Genomic DNA, 16732 nt, shown 5'->3' on the forward strand with positions numbered 1-16732 from the left:
TTTCACAATCTTAACAGCCTGAGTCAAGTGGAGCATGTTTTGAACAGAGGTCCCCACTGGATAATGTGACAGATACACATCCAAATGACTCTTGGGCTCCGGCAGAAGGAGGGCGGACTGGACTGGAGCTGTGTGGGGACACTCGGGATTTGAAGGGTGCTCAGAGCTTTTGCTGAGTTGCAGCCACGCAGGACGGTGGCCATATTGCTCCTTCCCAGGGCTCTGGGGAGAGGTGGCAGCCCCTCCCTCCCCATTCAGTCTTTTCATTTTGTGGATGGTTTTCCCGGTTGTGAGAAAATGTTTTACTTTGATGTAGTCCCATTTGTTTTTTTTGTTTGTTTGTTTCTTATTTTGATTCCCTTGCCCGAGGTGATATATCAGAAAAAAATAATAATTACTATGAGAAATGGGCAAGATTTTACTGCCAATGTTTTCTTCTAGGATTTTTATGGTTTTGGGTCTAACATTTAAGTCTTTAATCTGAGTTGAGTTTATTTTTGTGTATGTTGTAAGAAGGTGGTCTAGTTTCTTTCTTCTGCATGTATTTGTCCAATTTTTCCAACATCATGTGTTGAATAGACTATTTTTACCCCATTGTATGTTTTTGCCTCATTTGTCAAATTGTAATTGACTATAAAAGCATGAGTTTACAACAAAAAGAAGACAAAGAACCCAATTAAAAAATGGGCAGAGGAACTAAATAGACACCTCTCCAAACAGGGCATACAAATGGCTAAGAGACATATGAAGAAATGCTCAACATCACTAATCATCTGAGAGATGCAAATTAAAACAACAATGAGATATCACCTCACACCTGTCAGAATGGCCGCCATCAACAAATCTTCAAACAATGAGTGTTGGCGAGGGTGTGGAGAAAAGGGGACTGTAGTACACTGCTGGTGGGAATGTAGACTGATGCAGCCACTATGGAAAACAATATGGTGTCACCTCAAAAAATTAAAAATTGAACTTCCATTTGACCTAGTGATCCCACTTCTAGGAATATACCCTAAGAAGCCTGAAACACCAATCAGAAAGAATATATGTACCCCCATGTTCATAGCAGCACTATTTACAATAGATAAGATCTGGAAACAGCCCAAATGTCCATCAGTTGACAAATGGATCAAAAAGCTATGGTACATATACACAATGGAGTACTATGCAGCTGTAAGAAAGAAAGATCTCTTATCCTTTGTGATGACATGGAGGGACCTGGAAAGTATTATACTAAGCGAAACAAGCCGAACAGAGAAAGACAACTTATCATATGATCTCACTTATTTGTAGAATATAATGAACATAACAGTCTGAGGAATGGGGTAGTCCCAGAGACGTGGAAGTGAGGTACAGACTGACAATCCCCAGAACAGGGGGTGGTGGGGGAGAGATAAACCACAGAACTTATATGCATGTATGCATGAACAAAGTTCATGGACAAAAAAGCTGGGGACAGGGTGGGGAGGCAGGGGGAGGGGGGAATCAGTGGGGGAAAAGGAGAAACATCTATAACAAAAATAAATTAATTAATTTAAGAAAAGACAATTAAGTTATATTTTAAATTCTAAAAAAAAAGCATGAGTTTATTTCTGGGTTCTCTATTCTGTTCCATTGATCTATATGTCGGTTTTGATGCCAGCACCATGCTGTTTTGACTGCTATGGCCTTGTAGTATACTTGATATCAGGTAGCACAATTACTCCAACCCTGTTCTTCTTTTTCAAGATTGCTATTTCTATTCAGGGTCTTCTGTGATTCCATATAAATTGTTGGAATATTTGTTCCAATTCTGTGAAATACGCCATTGGTATCTTGATAGGAATTGCACTAAATCTATAAATTGCTTTGAGTAGAATGGACATTTTAATAATGTTAATTCTACCTATTCATGAATACAGTATATGCGTTCATTTATTTGTATCTTCTTCCATTTCTTTCTTCAGTGTCTATCAGTAGATAAGTGGATAAAAATGCTGTGGTATGTTTACACAATGGAACACTACTTAGCCATAAAAAAGAAGAAAATCTTACCTTTTGTGACAACATAGATGGACCTGGAAAGTATTATGTTAAGTGAAATTAGCCAGTCATAGAAAGACAAGTACCATATGATTTCACTTATATGTGGAATCTAATGAACAAAATAAACTAAAAAACAAAGTGAAATCAAACTCATGGATACAGAGAACAAACTAACAGCTGTCAGGGGGGAGGGGGTTGAGGGCTTGAGGAAAAGGGTGAGGGATTAAGCAAAATAAAAAAATAAAGACTCATAGACATAGATAACAGTATGGTGATAGTCAGAGGGAAGAAGGTGATAGGGAGAGGTAGAAGAAGGTAAAAAGGGGATAAATGGTGATGGAAGAAGACTTGTGGTGAACACACGATACAATATATAGCTAATGTATTATAGACTAGTATACCTGAAACCTTTATAATTTTATTTACCAATGTCACCCCAATAAATTCAGTTTTTTAAAAAAGAAATCAAACTTTCACTTCAAGTTCAAATGGCCAGATTTCCAATTCAGTCATGGCTGTGGCAAGATTTATCAATAATTGTCATTCAAGGTCTCCAGGACCAGATTTCATAAAATCTAATCCCAATTAGGATGACTGTCAATATTGGTGTAAGATCTGTAGATGAGATAACACTACTGTGTCAACATTAATTTTCTGATTTTAATCATTACACTGTGTTTATGTAAGAGAATGCCCTTGTTCTTAAGAAAACACATGGAAATATTTAAGGATTATCCCCAACTGATTCAGAAAAAAAATAGTAATTTTTGTATACAGAAAAGGAAAAGACCGATAAATGTGGCAAAATATTAACAATTAGGGTATATGGGACTTTTTTAACTCTTTTTGCATCTTTTTTATAAATTTGAAATTACTTCATAATGAAGTTGCCAGCAAAGTAACCCCAAAACCCTAGAGCTGGCCTGTGCCTGTCCCGAAGTGCAGTGAGTTCAGTCTTGCTGGGGCTACAAGGCGAGTCAGAAATGGTGTCTCCTGTTTTGTCATCTTTGAGCTAAAATAAATCATTTCCTCTTTCAGCTAAAGAACTCGTGCTTTCATGGAGGTGAACACTAAGAATGCTCTGCACATGAGCCTGGAGGTAAGGGGACCTTGATCACATGCCCGTCTCTCCCACTGTCACTTCGTCCAGGCAGGGCAGGGACTCCACTGTCCCGGCTCCCAGAGAGAACCCCAAACCAGTCAGCTGCTGCGCTGTGCTCCTCTCAAAGACCCGCCGGCCTCCCCGCCTGCCCTTCTCTGTTTTTCTCAAAAGTACCTATTAATAGCTGGCATCACCTAGAGGAGCAATTATGGGAGATTTTTATTTTCTCTTTATATTTTTCTAAACTTGAGAGATTTTCAAAAACAACTGTGTTATTTTTAAAATCAGAAAAAGAAATACGGTATTTTCTTATAGCTTCCCAAGCCGTTCTCCATAAATTCTTGCCATCGCTTTCTGGCCCCCTTCAGCTCTCTAATATTGTTGCCACTGAGTGTCCCCTCCCTCCCATCCCATTGTCAGACCTGAAAGAAAGACTCATCTGCGATGGGCTCTGGATCTCCCATCAACCATTGGCAAGGAAAATCACTTGATAGACCTCAACCCACCGAGCCCCGGGCACCGTCTGCTGGCTTGGCTCTCACAAGCTGAGGGGCTCCTCTCCCCACCTACAACATCCTATTGCCATTGTGGAGTGCAGCTGGCTGAGAAGTACCCAACTCACATGCCCCTCACACCAGCTCGCACACCATGTCCCGATTCCGCCCTCCTAGGACGCCAGGCCCAGCTGACAAACAGGCTGTGATGTATTATGATACCACCTTACAGTTGGAGCTTCAGGGCTCCGTATATACTGCAGTGAAATGGGAATAGACCACCACCCCCAGCCAGAGCGACTTGACATGTGTAACATGTGGAACCGTGAGAATGTACTCCCTCTTTCAGAGGAACTTACGGACTCGTGAAGATGTGACACTAAGTCATCAAGCAGAAGAGAATTCTAGCCAAAATTATGCTAGGATTTCCTGAAACCACCCCAGGGTATTTTCTAGTCTTCCAACATTGAAAACAGTGCTAGCCCTTTGAGGGCTGACATTTCAGTGACAAGAACCAAGCCTGAGCCTTCCCCCTGGGTCAGAGTTTCTCAACGTTAGCACTGTTGACATTCTGGGCCAGATAGTTCTCTGTCCTAGGGACTGTACTGTGCATTGTAGGGTGTTTAACAGCATCTCTGGTCTCTACCCACTAAATGCCGGTAGGACACTAACCCACCCACCTTGTAACAACCAATGATGTCTTCAGATCTTCAATGATGTCTAAAATTTCCCTCCAAGGTGTGACAGTAAAATGTTTCCAGACATTGCTAAATGTCTTCCTCAGAGGAAAAGTGGGGAAGTCAAAAAGCTTTGGCACAACTGGACCCTGTGCCCAGGAGTATTTGGCAACATTGCAACCAGTGAATCAACGCAGCCGGCTTCTCTGAGTTTCTTTCTCCTTTCTGGGCTTCTGCTCCTTGGCGCCAAATGTCTCATGAGACCAGCTTGAAGGAAAGACACCCGTGAGAGAGCAGGGTAACGCTGAACCCTCAGCTGTCCTTCCCTTCGTGAGCCTGAGGAGCTCCAGCGAGGCAGTGCGAGGCCTGAACTGTGTTGCAAGGCACCAGAGGAATTTGGCTGTGATTTTTTCCCCTTTGTATGTGTACATATTTATAGACCACATTCTTGCACAAAAGATTTAGTCTCCAATTTATTTCATAAAATGTGATATTTTGTAAACACATAGGCATGTGTTCTAGGCAGTGGCTTAACTAGAAAGCCCTTCTTCCATTCCTTAGAGTGAAGAGCAGGGCATGTAGTGGTAGCAGATTCACCCACGGTAACGATAGGCGACTGAGGCCCCAAGAGCAAATCCCATAGCTCTGCGGTGGGTATCTGCGCTTCCTGCTCCTCTCCACCTGGGCCTCTCATGCCCCAGTTGACCTTGTTTCCCGGCATCCACCCCCCCATTACCTTCCACCCTTTATCCAACCTAGTGTTTGTTTTGCAAGGGCTGCATGTGATGCCGAGGGCACCTGTGAACTCACAGGTGAGAACCTGATAGCAGTTGTATGGTCAGCCAAGAGAACCGGAAACGCAGCGCAGTGTTGGGGTGGAGAGAACATGGAGAAAGCAATGTTCATAACAGAATTCAGAAGGAGAAAAATACACCCCTAAAATTAGGGGAGATTAGAATTAAGAATGGAAATACAATTCCTGTCTGAGACTCTACCAAAACTGTCACAGTCTATTCTGTGGCCTTCAATCTGGTTTCTGGGCTCTGTGATGGAACTGTCGACTCTTCAATCTTGTCCCAGTCGTAACAATGACTCCCTAAGGACCGCTCCCTGGCACCTCCTCCCCAGGGTGGATCAGATCACCACCACTGGCATGCCAGGTTCTTTTGCAAGAACTTGGCATCTTTTGGGCTATTCCCATTCCAACCCTCCCCTCTCCAGCCCCTCCCACCTCCACTTCCCAGGCTCTCATCTGCATATTTGTGACCTTAACTCTCCCCAGACTACAAAAGACTGGGAGGAAACTAGAAGCAGCCCCAGGCACTGGGGAGGATGTGCCCATCCACAGAGTGTGCTTTGAAGTAAGTGTAAAACTCGAGGCCCATAATCCTTTTGCCCACCCTGCTTGCCTACCAGAGTCCTTCAGATTCCTATCACTTGAAGCTCTGCTTTGACTAAAGTATGGCATTGCTCAAAATCTATGAGCTTATCTAAGAGAGATGAGACAGTAATTAATGGATAGGAATTTGCTCATTGGATCAACACGTTGGTACATGTCTAAGAAGAGAGCCTTGGAATTGGGACGCAGGACAGGTTACTTGTGATTACGTTGGAGAGACTGAAATGGTTGAGGTATTGACTTCCAGACCTGCACTGTCCAATACACTAGCCATCTGTGGCGATTTTAATAGAAATTCATTGAAATTAAATAATTTTAAAAAAGGCATTTCTCAGTCACACGGGCCACATTTCAAATGTTCAATAGCTATACGTGGTTATGGCTACTATGTTGGACAGAACAGATATAGAACATTTCCATCACCGTAGAGAGTTCTATTGTGTAGCACTCCTGCACACTGAGGCTGGTGCTGGCAGTGGAGAGTTCTGGAAAGCGGGGAGCCTGAAATCATCAGCTCAGTGCGGAAAGATGGAGAAGAGAATGCCAAAGAGAAAGTGAAATGAGACCAAAGGCAAACTTTGTACTCTCTGCCAGGGGCCCAGCGCCAAGCAGACATGCATCCGCCCACCACAAAGCTGTTTGTGTTGACACTGGAAAATAAAGGAGTGAGTGGAGTTGGCTTTGGGCCCCATGTCCTCCACTGTATGGCCTCTGAGACCTGGGAGCTCTCTGGGAAGCAAGAGACCCTGTCCCGAATGCGGAGCTGGGAGGGGCTGAGAGCCTCCCACACACAGGAGTCCCTGGGCTTCAGCCGGAGGGAAACCATCATCCAGGTGGCACATGGCAGCTCGTCGGTATCCCAGAGTCTAGCCTTGGGAGCCCCCAAGTGAGAAGACATGCAGGAGAAAAGGAGCACTCCCTCCCCCTGGAATTAGACCTGTGCTCGGAGCCTCTGAGGGGCATGGAGGGTCTGGGGAGCAATGTCCCTCCTTGCTGACGACACTGGCTCACACTTGCAGTACTGTGGAGCGCTGTTACAGTATTAGCTTCTCTCTCTTTCCCTGGGAGGAAAATCTTTCCCAGCCGACCCTGGAAGACTTCTGTGATGTTTCAGTGGTCAGAACTGGAGAGTTAACCACTCCTACACCGATCACAGGCAAACAGTATATGAGGTTACCGTGGTTACCTTGGACTGATACCTCCTCATCCCTTGGGACTGGACAGGTGGTCGCTGACCAAACTGGGCTCTGTGAGCAAACACAAATGGGAACATGGTTGTTGGGGAGGCCCCCAGCAGTGTCTGCCCTGTCAGCTGTGCACAGGGCCATAAATAGAGAATCCCAAGGTGGCCTCCCAAGGAAGCCCCCGCCTCCTTGACCAGGTCAGATCTATGCGCCGTTGGCTCTCAGGGTGCCTGCAGATGTCCTTAATGCTTGCATCATGTACATTTAAGTGTCTTACTAGCTTCTCTCTTCTCCATCAGACTAAATACTGGCATGGTTATTTTAGCACAACACTATATTCTTGGGGCCCTGCCCAGAGCTGGTGTATCACAGATGCTCAGTGGACATTTGCTTTAAAATGGATGGATGGATGGATGAGTGGATGGGTGGATGGGTGGGTGGATGGATAGGTGGAGGGGTGTATGGGTGGATGGGTGGATGGGTGGATGGGTGGATGGGTGGATGGATGGATAGGTGGATGGATAGGTGGATGGATGGATGGGTGGATGGATGGATGGGTGGATGGATGGATGAGTGGGTTTTCCAGCCACCACATTAAGCCGACCTTGAGTTTTTCTAAAAATGCATTTAAAAAATGATGAATCCAGGTTTCCCTTCCTCCTCCCCATTCTCACTCAATGAGTCTGCACTGGGAGTACTTGCTGCTCCATCCGCAGGCCCAGCCTAACTACAGACACTGGCCATCACAGTTGTATTGGACAGACTGGCCTCGCTGCTAAGACAGGGCTTCCTAGGGCAGCTGGGAAAAGGAGAAAGAAGGAAAAGAGAGCATGTAAGCCAGTAAGAAAGTCAAGTAATTATCTGGCTGGATCCATAGCCCAGAAGTTTTGAATGAAGAAGCAAGTTTGAAAGAACACAGTGTACCTGAGTGAGAAGGGTGGTGATTAAAGCCGGTGGAGGCAGGACGTGCTGGTACAGGGAGCGGCACTGGTAGTGGCCGAGATGCTCCGACTGCTGAACCACCTGCTTCCCCTCGGCCCACCCCCCTTTGCATCCTACGGAGGAAGAGATCTGAGAGGCCAGCTTCTCAGAGAGTCTAAGAACTTCTTAAACTCTCTTTAAATAAGATGATCCCACCCTTCTCTGAAGTTCTGAAAAAGGACTTTTTCCATGAAATTGCCTTTGACCCACTTGTCAGAAGGTTAATGACCAATAATGGCTAGTCGCCCCTCAGGATTTTAAATAACCCTAAGATAAACACAGTGATGAAATTCGGAGAAGTAGAGGGAATTCCTCAAACCAAGTGAGCAGGCTTTGGGACATCACGAACTGCTGAAATACTCGTTTCATTCCCCAGAGGTGGCCTGCGCAGACACACAGGAGATTGGCCTCCAGCAGCTGCTGAAATGTTTCTCCAACACAAACAAGCAATTTCTGTATTCCACTCTCGTGGGGACCTTCTCTCTGTATTTCTGCCATGAAATGACAGATTGTCACTAGGAGATTGTTTTGCGGTGGTAAAATTTTTATGAGGATTTTTCCCCCTCAATTATAAATGTAGTAACTTTTTTTATTGTTGAGGTATTTAGTAATATTTTATTTCATTTTACTTAAAAAGTAATAATTTTTATATTAAAATAATCCTCCCAGAGATAAAAACTGCTAATATATCAGCATATATTAGTTCCAATTTTTCTTTCTTTATTGATTTTAGAGAGAGAGGAAGTGAGAGGGAGAGAGAGGGAGAAACATCAATGAGAGAGAACATCGATTGGCTGCCTCCTGCATGCTCCCCCCTGGGGATCCGGCCCACAACCTGGGCATGTGCCCTGACCAGGAATCGAACCAGTGACCTTTTGGTGCATGAGTCCATGCTCAGCCACTGAACCACAGTGGCCGGACCCAGATTTTTTTCTGTGCACATGTGGGAGACACGTATTAGAATAGAAGTCAAACATCTATTTTCTGTACCCATTTTTCTTTTTCCTTCAGATGTTTCCATAGCATTAACATGTTTATTAGGTTATTTTAAAAAGATTAAATAATATTTCATGATATGCCCATACAATGATTAGTTCAGTAATTCTTTATGATTTGATTTTCAGGTTTATCCAATTTTCTCTTTTTACAAATAGCACTGGGGGATTCTTTTTGTACAGAAATGTTTCTTTGCACATATCTGTTCATTTGGAATAAGTTTCTAAAAGTGTATTTTCCAATTCAAAGTACATTTACATTTTTCAGGCTTTTAATAACTATTACCTCTTGAAAGATTTTACCAGTTTATACCACTGAGCAGTCAGAAATTTTTGCAGACTTGTTGATAACATCCTGCAATCTCACAGGGTTGGGAAAAGAACAAAATAAAATATTTTCTCTGTTAACACTTTGAAAATGAAAATCCTATTAAAACGCACATTGCCATTATTATTCATTTTTTAACCAGCTGAGACCAACAAGGATCACCTCTCTGAACCACACATTCCGATGATTAACAGCCTTTAATCATCGGAATAATATCGTTAACAACTTCCCTCTAAATGCAGCTGACACCCCACACATTTCATTTATTCAAAACCATTTATTGAGAACCTTCTATGCATTGAGCTTTGTTTTAATATGAGGAATACAGAAGAAAAAATAATCAACACAGTCTTGACATCAATAAGATTCTAGCCTGGGAGGGTGTGGAGAGAGAGAGATAAATCAGGATTAATTATCAGTTCTAACACAGGGTCCGGTCCTGGGTGCTCTGTAGGCAGGGCATCCCCCACTGTGGGGACACCCAAGGGAGTCCCTGCCTGAAGGAAGGAAGGCTGCAACTGAGGATGAGGAGGCAGCTGGGCTTCTGGTTGGATGACCGTGTGCCAATCTTATTGCTTCTGAAACAATACTGAGAAATCACTCTTTCTAGCAGCTATAATCCTGCACAGAAAAGGAGCCATTTCGGGGGGGTATAAAGGCTTTAATGTGCCACATGGTGGGAGAGCTAAGTCCCTCACGGGGGTCTACTTTGGGGGACACTGGATGGTTATAATTTCTCTAGCAATCAGCCTGACATTTGTGGTCAGTGTGATATGCAAGCTGAGTCTGAGAGCAGCATTGCTTGGAATTATCGAGCGGGTTTTGGAGGAGTGTGGAAGGAAGATACAGGGGCAACATACGACAACTGGACAGGGAGAGGCATTTTAGAGGCGGTGACAGAGATGCCTAGCAGTGTCTGCTGTGAACTGTGCTACCCTGTCTACCCACAAGATTCCCGTGCTGTTAGCACACGGAGTGACAAAAGGCTGTGTGTAGCCTCCAGATGGGCAAAGAGTGAAAACTAGGCTCCTGTTGGAGACTGTGCCACCTGATCTACTCAGCCTTCATTCTGTAAGCATGCAAGGGCTCCTGGGCACTCAGAAGACCTCTGTTAAGCAGGACATCTCCTGATCTGCGCAGATGCGAAAGTCGGCATTATCTGCTGCTCTTCCCATTCTGACCTACCAGGTCTACGTGGTTCCAGGAGCTTGGCACACACACAGGGCTTCAAAGAAAAGGTGAGAATTGTAATGGGATTCTTTAGGCGATCAAAGGCATTCAGAAATGCACTCCAAAAATCCAGGTGTGGATTAGCTCCCTGCTTAGGCACACCATGAAATTCATTCCAAACCATTTGCATTCTGACTTGTAAATAAATGTACAATTGCCCAGCTGGTGTGGCTCAGTGGTTGAGCATTGGCCCACGCACCAAGTGGTCGCTGGTTCAATTCCTGGTCAGGATACATGCCCAGGTTGTGGGCCCGATCCCCAGTTAGGGGCCTGCAGGAGGCGACCAGTCAATGTTCTCTCTCATTGATGTTTCCATCTCTCTCTCTCCCTTTAATATCAATAAAGAAAAGCAATTAATAAATTTACAATTAATAAAACTGCGGCTATCAGTAAAGCAGCAAACTTCTATTCCAAATCATATTGTTTTGTGGTGATATTAACATGAGTTTTTCTCTGGTGAGATTGAGAGGCATGGAGATGCCACCTTAGGATGTCTGCCAGGCTAAGGGGGGAATTATCATGGATGATCTCTCAAGACAAGTGTTTACAAAGGTAAGGAGAAATTAACTAACCTTTTGGATATTGATTTTCTAATTTTTATTTTTTTCTTTGGGGGTCTCAGAGAGGGTTGCCTGGAAGATGTACCATCAATTGTATGTTGAACAAAGAGGTGATGTTATTATTGTAAAGCAGTAAGTCAACAATGATTTACTAGGTTCTTCCAGGCTAATGTCACGGTGGCCAAGTACACAGACTTTGTATGGGCCGACTTCATTTCCATATGCAAGTACATTGGTACAGGAAGCCTAGCAGGTAGTGTACCTCTTTGTCAATGCACACTGACGGGATGGTGAACTTATTAAGATCTAGAGAGAGATCCATTCATAGTTGACAATAGCTCTTGCCTTTTAAGATGTCAAGCATATTAGGTCATATTTTCCTACGTGCAGTTGTCTTCCTTTGGGATACAGAAATGCATCACTATTCAAACACTTCTCAAGCAACCACATCTCATTTGGCATTGTCACCATCTGTCCCTGGCTTTAAGTTCCATGCCTGTGAACAGCTGTGCTGGGGGAATCAATAAGGTCTGAGAACATATCCCTCAGTAATATGAAAGGCCTATTGATTAGTGGAAGAAATGTGTTACGGAGTGCTGAGCTCAAGGTCAATGCTTTGTCAGTAGATCTGTGAATCAGAATATTGTGTTTTATATGTAGCCTTATAAAAATATTCAGCCAGCCATCTGACAGGTGTGGTTGAAGACATATGGACATATAGAAGGTAACAGTGTATAGAGGCTGAATATGTAGAGGAAGCAAGGCAGAGGGCACTCTGAGAAGGGACCGTGGTATTCAAGACAGAACACTGGCTGTAGGCCAGGTGTCACCATTTTCCTTCTTATTCACAGCTCTTTTACTTGGTTAAATGCAGTAGTTACCATATTAAACTAAGTTGTCTCTGGATTAGTCAGGCTAAGGCTAGCCGTTATATAACTTGACCTCTCTATATCTCAGAAGCTTAACAACCAAAGCTTTATTTCTCACCCATGTCACAGTCCAGTGGGCATCAGCAGGGCCAAGTGACCCTTCCACCTATTGGCTGCACTAAGCCCTTAGGACCTCGACATCCTCAATTTCATCTTCCTCTGGCCAATCATGGATGGGGGGGGGGGGGGATGAGAATGTGTGGGACGTTTTAAAGACCAGGACTATACTAAAAATGTATCATTTCTGCCCACTTTCAGAAGCCACCACTCAATCACCTGACCCCATCTAACTACAGGGGTCAAAGAGGTAAACTTTGTGTGCCCACAAAGAAAAGGAGAACCAAATTCTGACAGATATCAGAAGTTTTTAATACTCTTGTGAATGGTCTCCCAGGGTTCTAACTGAAGTGGTAGAAAAAAACATCAAAATCCAAGAGGAAAAAGGCTCTTGACACATTCTTGAGAATTTCTTCTTAGACTTGTCAGCCTTTTCAGATGTGCACACAGCCCAGTCTCAGTGCTCTGAAGATTCTCCCAGCAGGCACTCGGTCAAGGCATTTCACCTTCCCAAGTCTCAGTTGACCCACTTTTAACCCGTGTAAAAGTGCGAGGTTGGTGCCTGGCCGGTGTGGCTCAGTGGTTGAGCATCGACCCATGCACCAAGAGGTCACTGGTTCGATTCCTGGTCAGGACACATGCCCAGGTTGTAGGCCAAATCCCCTGTGGGGGGCATGAAAGAGGCAACCAATCGATGTTCTCTTTCATCAATGCTTCTATCTCCCTCTCCCTTCCTCTCTCTCTAAAATCAATAAAGAAAAAAAAATTTTTTAAGTGAGAGGTTGGATCAGAATTCTTTTAGATCTTTCGACTTTTTCATATCCAAAATGCCATGATTCTAGAACACCTGCTCTTCATTTCCTCCTGAGAGAAATAGTCAGGGAGCCAGAGGGGCAATGCCAATAGGCCAATAATTTATTTTTTATTTTTTTTAAATCCTTACCCAAGGATATTTTTTCATTTATCTTCAGAGAGAGTTGGAGAGAGAGAGAGAGAGAAACATCTACGTGAGAGAGACACATCAATTATCTGCCTCCTGCAGGACCCCAACCAGGGCCCAGGGACCAAACCACAACCAAGGTACATGCCCTTTACCAGAACTGAACCCGTGACTCTTTGGTCCAAGGCTATTTTTTATTTTAACTTTAATATCCCTTCTTATTTGCTGAGCCCAGGTTTCTAAAAATTAAAATATACATAGCAGCCCTGGCCGGTTTTCTCAGTGGTTAGAGCGTCGGCCTGTGTTCCAGAGAGACCCAGGTTTGGTTCCCACTAAGGGCGTGTACCTTGGTTGCGATTTGTCCCCGGCCCTGGTTAGGTCGTGTGGGTGGCAGCCACTCGATGTGTCCCTTTCACGTCGATATTTCTCTCTTTCTTCCTCTCTCTCCCTCCCACTCTATCTGAACAAAAAAAGGAAAAATATCCTCGGTGAGGATAGAGAGAGAGAGAGAGAGAGAGAGAGAGAGAGAGAGAGGCCAGATTGTTACCAATACAATAGTGATTTCTTTGGGGGTTTGGATGAATGAACAGCACATTCACATGCACATATATAACACAGAGAAAGTCCCCTGTGAAAAGATCATCATGTTTAAACAGTCTCAGCAAACACGTTTTCTCCCCACTGCCTTGCGTTGTATTCATCAGCTTCGCAGTGCTAAGGAGCAGCGCTATCTCAGTGGCTTCCAGCAACATTTACCTTGCACTCACTTAACATAAGAATGGTGAGTCAGCTGCAGGTTGGCAGGGCCTCTGCTGATTGATGTTGGCTGGGCTCACCTGGGCTCGCCTGTCTTCTCATGCTAAAACCCAGACTGAGGGAGTAGCCGCCGTCCGCCATCTGGAACATCCTGAGGGCATGCAGAGAACAGGAGCAAGAACGCCTGAGCCGAATCATGCAACTGCATTTAAGGCTTCTGATTGGACACAGCAAGAACAATCACAACCACTCCCATTCCATCGGCCAAAACTTTTCACACAGCCTTGTTCAAAGTCATTAAGGTAGGATGTGTACTCCTCCCACAAGATGCATGAGTACATCCAATGACAATGTCCAAAGCAGTGTGCAATCTTATATGACTGGGAGGGAACAAATAGTTGGGGACAATAAACCAGTCTGCTCACACCCCCACCTCCTCCATTAAAATTCTAAATTCAACATTCCCCATTGTAAGGGAGCCACTTTACATATGTCCTTCTGCTGTGGCAAGATCTTAGGTTGGAGAGAGTAAGGAGGGAGAAGCAGTCAGCGAAGGGGCAATGGAGGGATTTTAGCAAACATTTGTATAGGCCCATTGTAGGATGGGCACTGTTTTAAGCTAATTGCAAATACTAATGCATTAAACTTGCATCACGGCTCTGTGAGGATGGTCCTAACATCGTTCCCATTTTACAAATGAGGAAACTAAGGCACAGAAAAGTTAAGTAATTTGTCGGTGATTACACATCTAGTAAGTGGCAGAAACAGGATTGCAAACCAGATCGTCTGGCTCTGAAATTTCTCTTCTTCCGCACTCTGAAAGGAAGAGGAATAGGAGGATTCTAGCGCCGCTGACCAGCTGGCTGCTGATTGCTGGGATCTTAGGGGAGCAAGGAAACCAAAAGCCCCTGGAAGGTGCACACCTTATTTCATTAAGACACGACAAGTATGCTTTTCAAAACATACACAAAGCTGAACATTGTGAGATCATTAGGATATAGGTCACTGTCCTAGGCATGGTCCTGCATAATCTCTTCTCATGGAGTTTGTAGTCTAGTGGAAGGAGACACACTATCAACAAATAAGTGAGGAAAAAGTATCATAGGTCAGATGATGGTAGTGCTCTGGAAGGCAGCCAGGTGGGGCAGGGGAATGAGAATGTGGAGCAGGGCTGGAGAAGGGTCGAATTTGAAGACGGTGGTCAGTGAAGGATGCCAATGAGGTGACATTTGAGCAGTGGCCTGAAAGAAGGGAGGGAGATAAATACTTGATGAATGAATGAATGCGTGCTCAAGCAGATTTGGCTATCCCAGTGAGATCTACAAATAAACAAATAGAAGATTACTTATTACTTTGCCTGGCTTGGGCCACCATCTCCCCTGGCGTCACTTGGGCTGTTCTTGTGGTTGATCCCTTCTCCTCCTCCTCTTCTCTCAGTTGGCTGCATCACACCCGATTCCAATAAAGGGTCTCCTGCGGGACAGGAAGGGACACGATCACAACCTGCTTTTTAAGTGACCGGGGTTTTCCTTCTGCTTGGGGATATGCAGGCGTTGTGTGGCGGCTGTTGGTCCCATTGCTCTGGGCTGCGGAGTGAGAGGAGCCGGGTTGATCTGTGCTGGTGCGATCGGTATGTCTGCATGCCCACGCACGCAGGTGAGGCTGAGCACACTTTGCTTGACGGGGAAGTGGACCAGGTGTGAAAGCAGACAGAGCTCATGGAGTTACTGAGCAGTGAGTCAAAGGACAAAGTGTGAGACCCTTTGAGCTGCAGTTTCCTCATCTTTGAACTGGGAGCAAAGATGTAGTAACAGTAACAACAATGAGAGCTTCCCACCCACTGCACAGGATTATTGTAAGAATAAAATGGGACACCACGAGAGTGCTTTCTAAACCCTCAGTCACCGTGTAATTAAAAAGGTTTGCCATTTTATCTCGGATGTTGTTACTCATCTGAGTCAGGACTCAGAATCTAAAGACTGGACTCCCTCTGCTGTGCCGCCTGCACTGTGCACCGCTGGACAGAGCCGGCTCCGCTCTGAGCCTCGGTTTTCTCGCCTGTCAGACGGAGCCTCCCAGCAGAGGCTATATCTGGTAGGTGGCATCATGCCACCCAGTGGTTCCCAGTACTGCCTTTCCGCTGGAATCATCCGGAGGGCTTTTTTTAAGTGTCCGTGGGCCCATGGGCTCAACTCTACAAATCACGGATGTCTGTGCAACAGTTTTGTAAACTGCAAAACATCACCTGCAATTTATGGGTGCATTTTCATTGTTATTGACTAATGATCTCGTGATTTCTCTGAAAGTCAGACCAACGTGCGTTTTCTACCATCTGCTCCAAGTGTACCCTGGCAGGGAGGATTGAAACTCCTCCAGGCCCTGTTTTCGCCTTCAAGCCAAGCGGTCGGATGGATGATCAGCGCGCGCCTCATCAGAGATGCTGCCGGATGCTGTGCGCATGCGTGGAACTGGTGCCCTGGGCTTCGGAGCGATGCCTCAGCGGCGGGAACCCTCCGTGTTCCCTTTCATCACCTGACTCCAGCGCAGAGGTGCGTAAGCCACAGGGTGGCGATCTACCCTGACGCTGTGAGGAGCCAGGACACCTTCCTGTTGGCACCCCCAGATGTGGAATCAATCCTGGGTCGGCTCCAGCCTGAACAAATGCTATCTGCTCATTGTCCGCACGCAGACGTCACCATGCACAGGACTGTCCCCCTCTAGGTGTGTCTGCACCGAGCAGTCTTCCGGAGTCTTCCCCTGGTGGCCACTCGGTGGGTTGGTGGGAGAGGAGGGAGGGAGCGGGTCTGGAATGAGGTGGGCATTTTACATCAGCCTTCACACCATTTCTGATCACCTCCACGCAGCCGTGATGTTCTGACTAAATGCTGGGCTCTGACGTGATGGTCATTTTACGTAGCGGTGACTCGCTTGTGGTAAGAACCAGAATGTTTCCCATCGAAGACTGTCTCACAAGGAACGAGATGGAAACCTTATGGGAAGCAGTGAATGGGAACTTGGCCATGGCAGTGATAAACAATAACAATAATGGATGATCGCATGAGAAGGGTCCTCCTC

At 45.2% G+C, this 16732-nt stretch overlaps 1 protein-coding gene across 1 annotated transcript in view; it reads left to right on the forward strand.

Moving 5' to 3' along the window:
• Positions 1-3078: 3078 nt before the first annotated feature.
• Positions 3079-16732, forward strand: part of PRLR (prolactin receptor) — a 32674-nt gene continuing 19020 nt past the window's right edge. Inside the window, exon 1 of the mRNA XM_036280575.1 lies at positions 3079-3124. The gene's annotated coding sequence lies outside the window, so the exon portion shown is untranslated. The remainder of the gene's footprint in view (positions 3125-16732) is intronic.

This window comes from Molossus molossus, unplaced genomic scaffold, assembly GCF_014108415.1.
Source record: "Molossus molossus isolate mMolMol1 unplaced genomic scaffold, mMolMol1.p scaffold_m16_p_3, whole genome shotgun sequence".
NCBI lineage: Eukaryota > Metazoa > Chordata > Mammalia > Chiroptera > Molossidae > Molossus > Molossus molossus.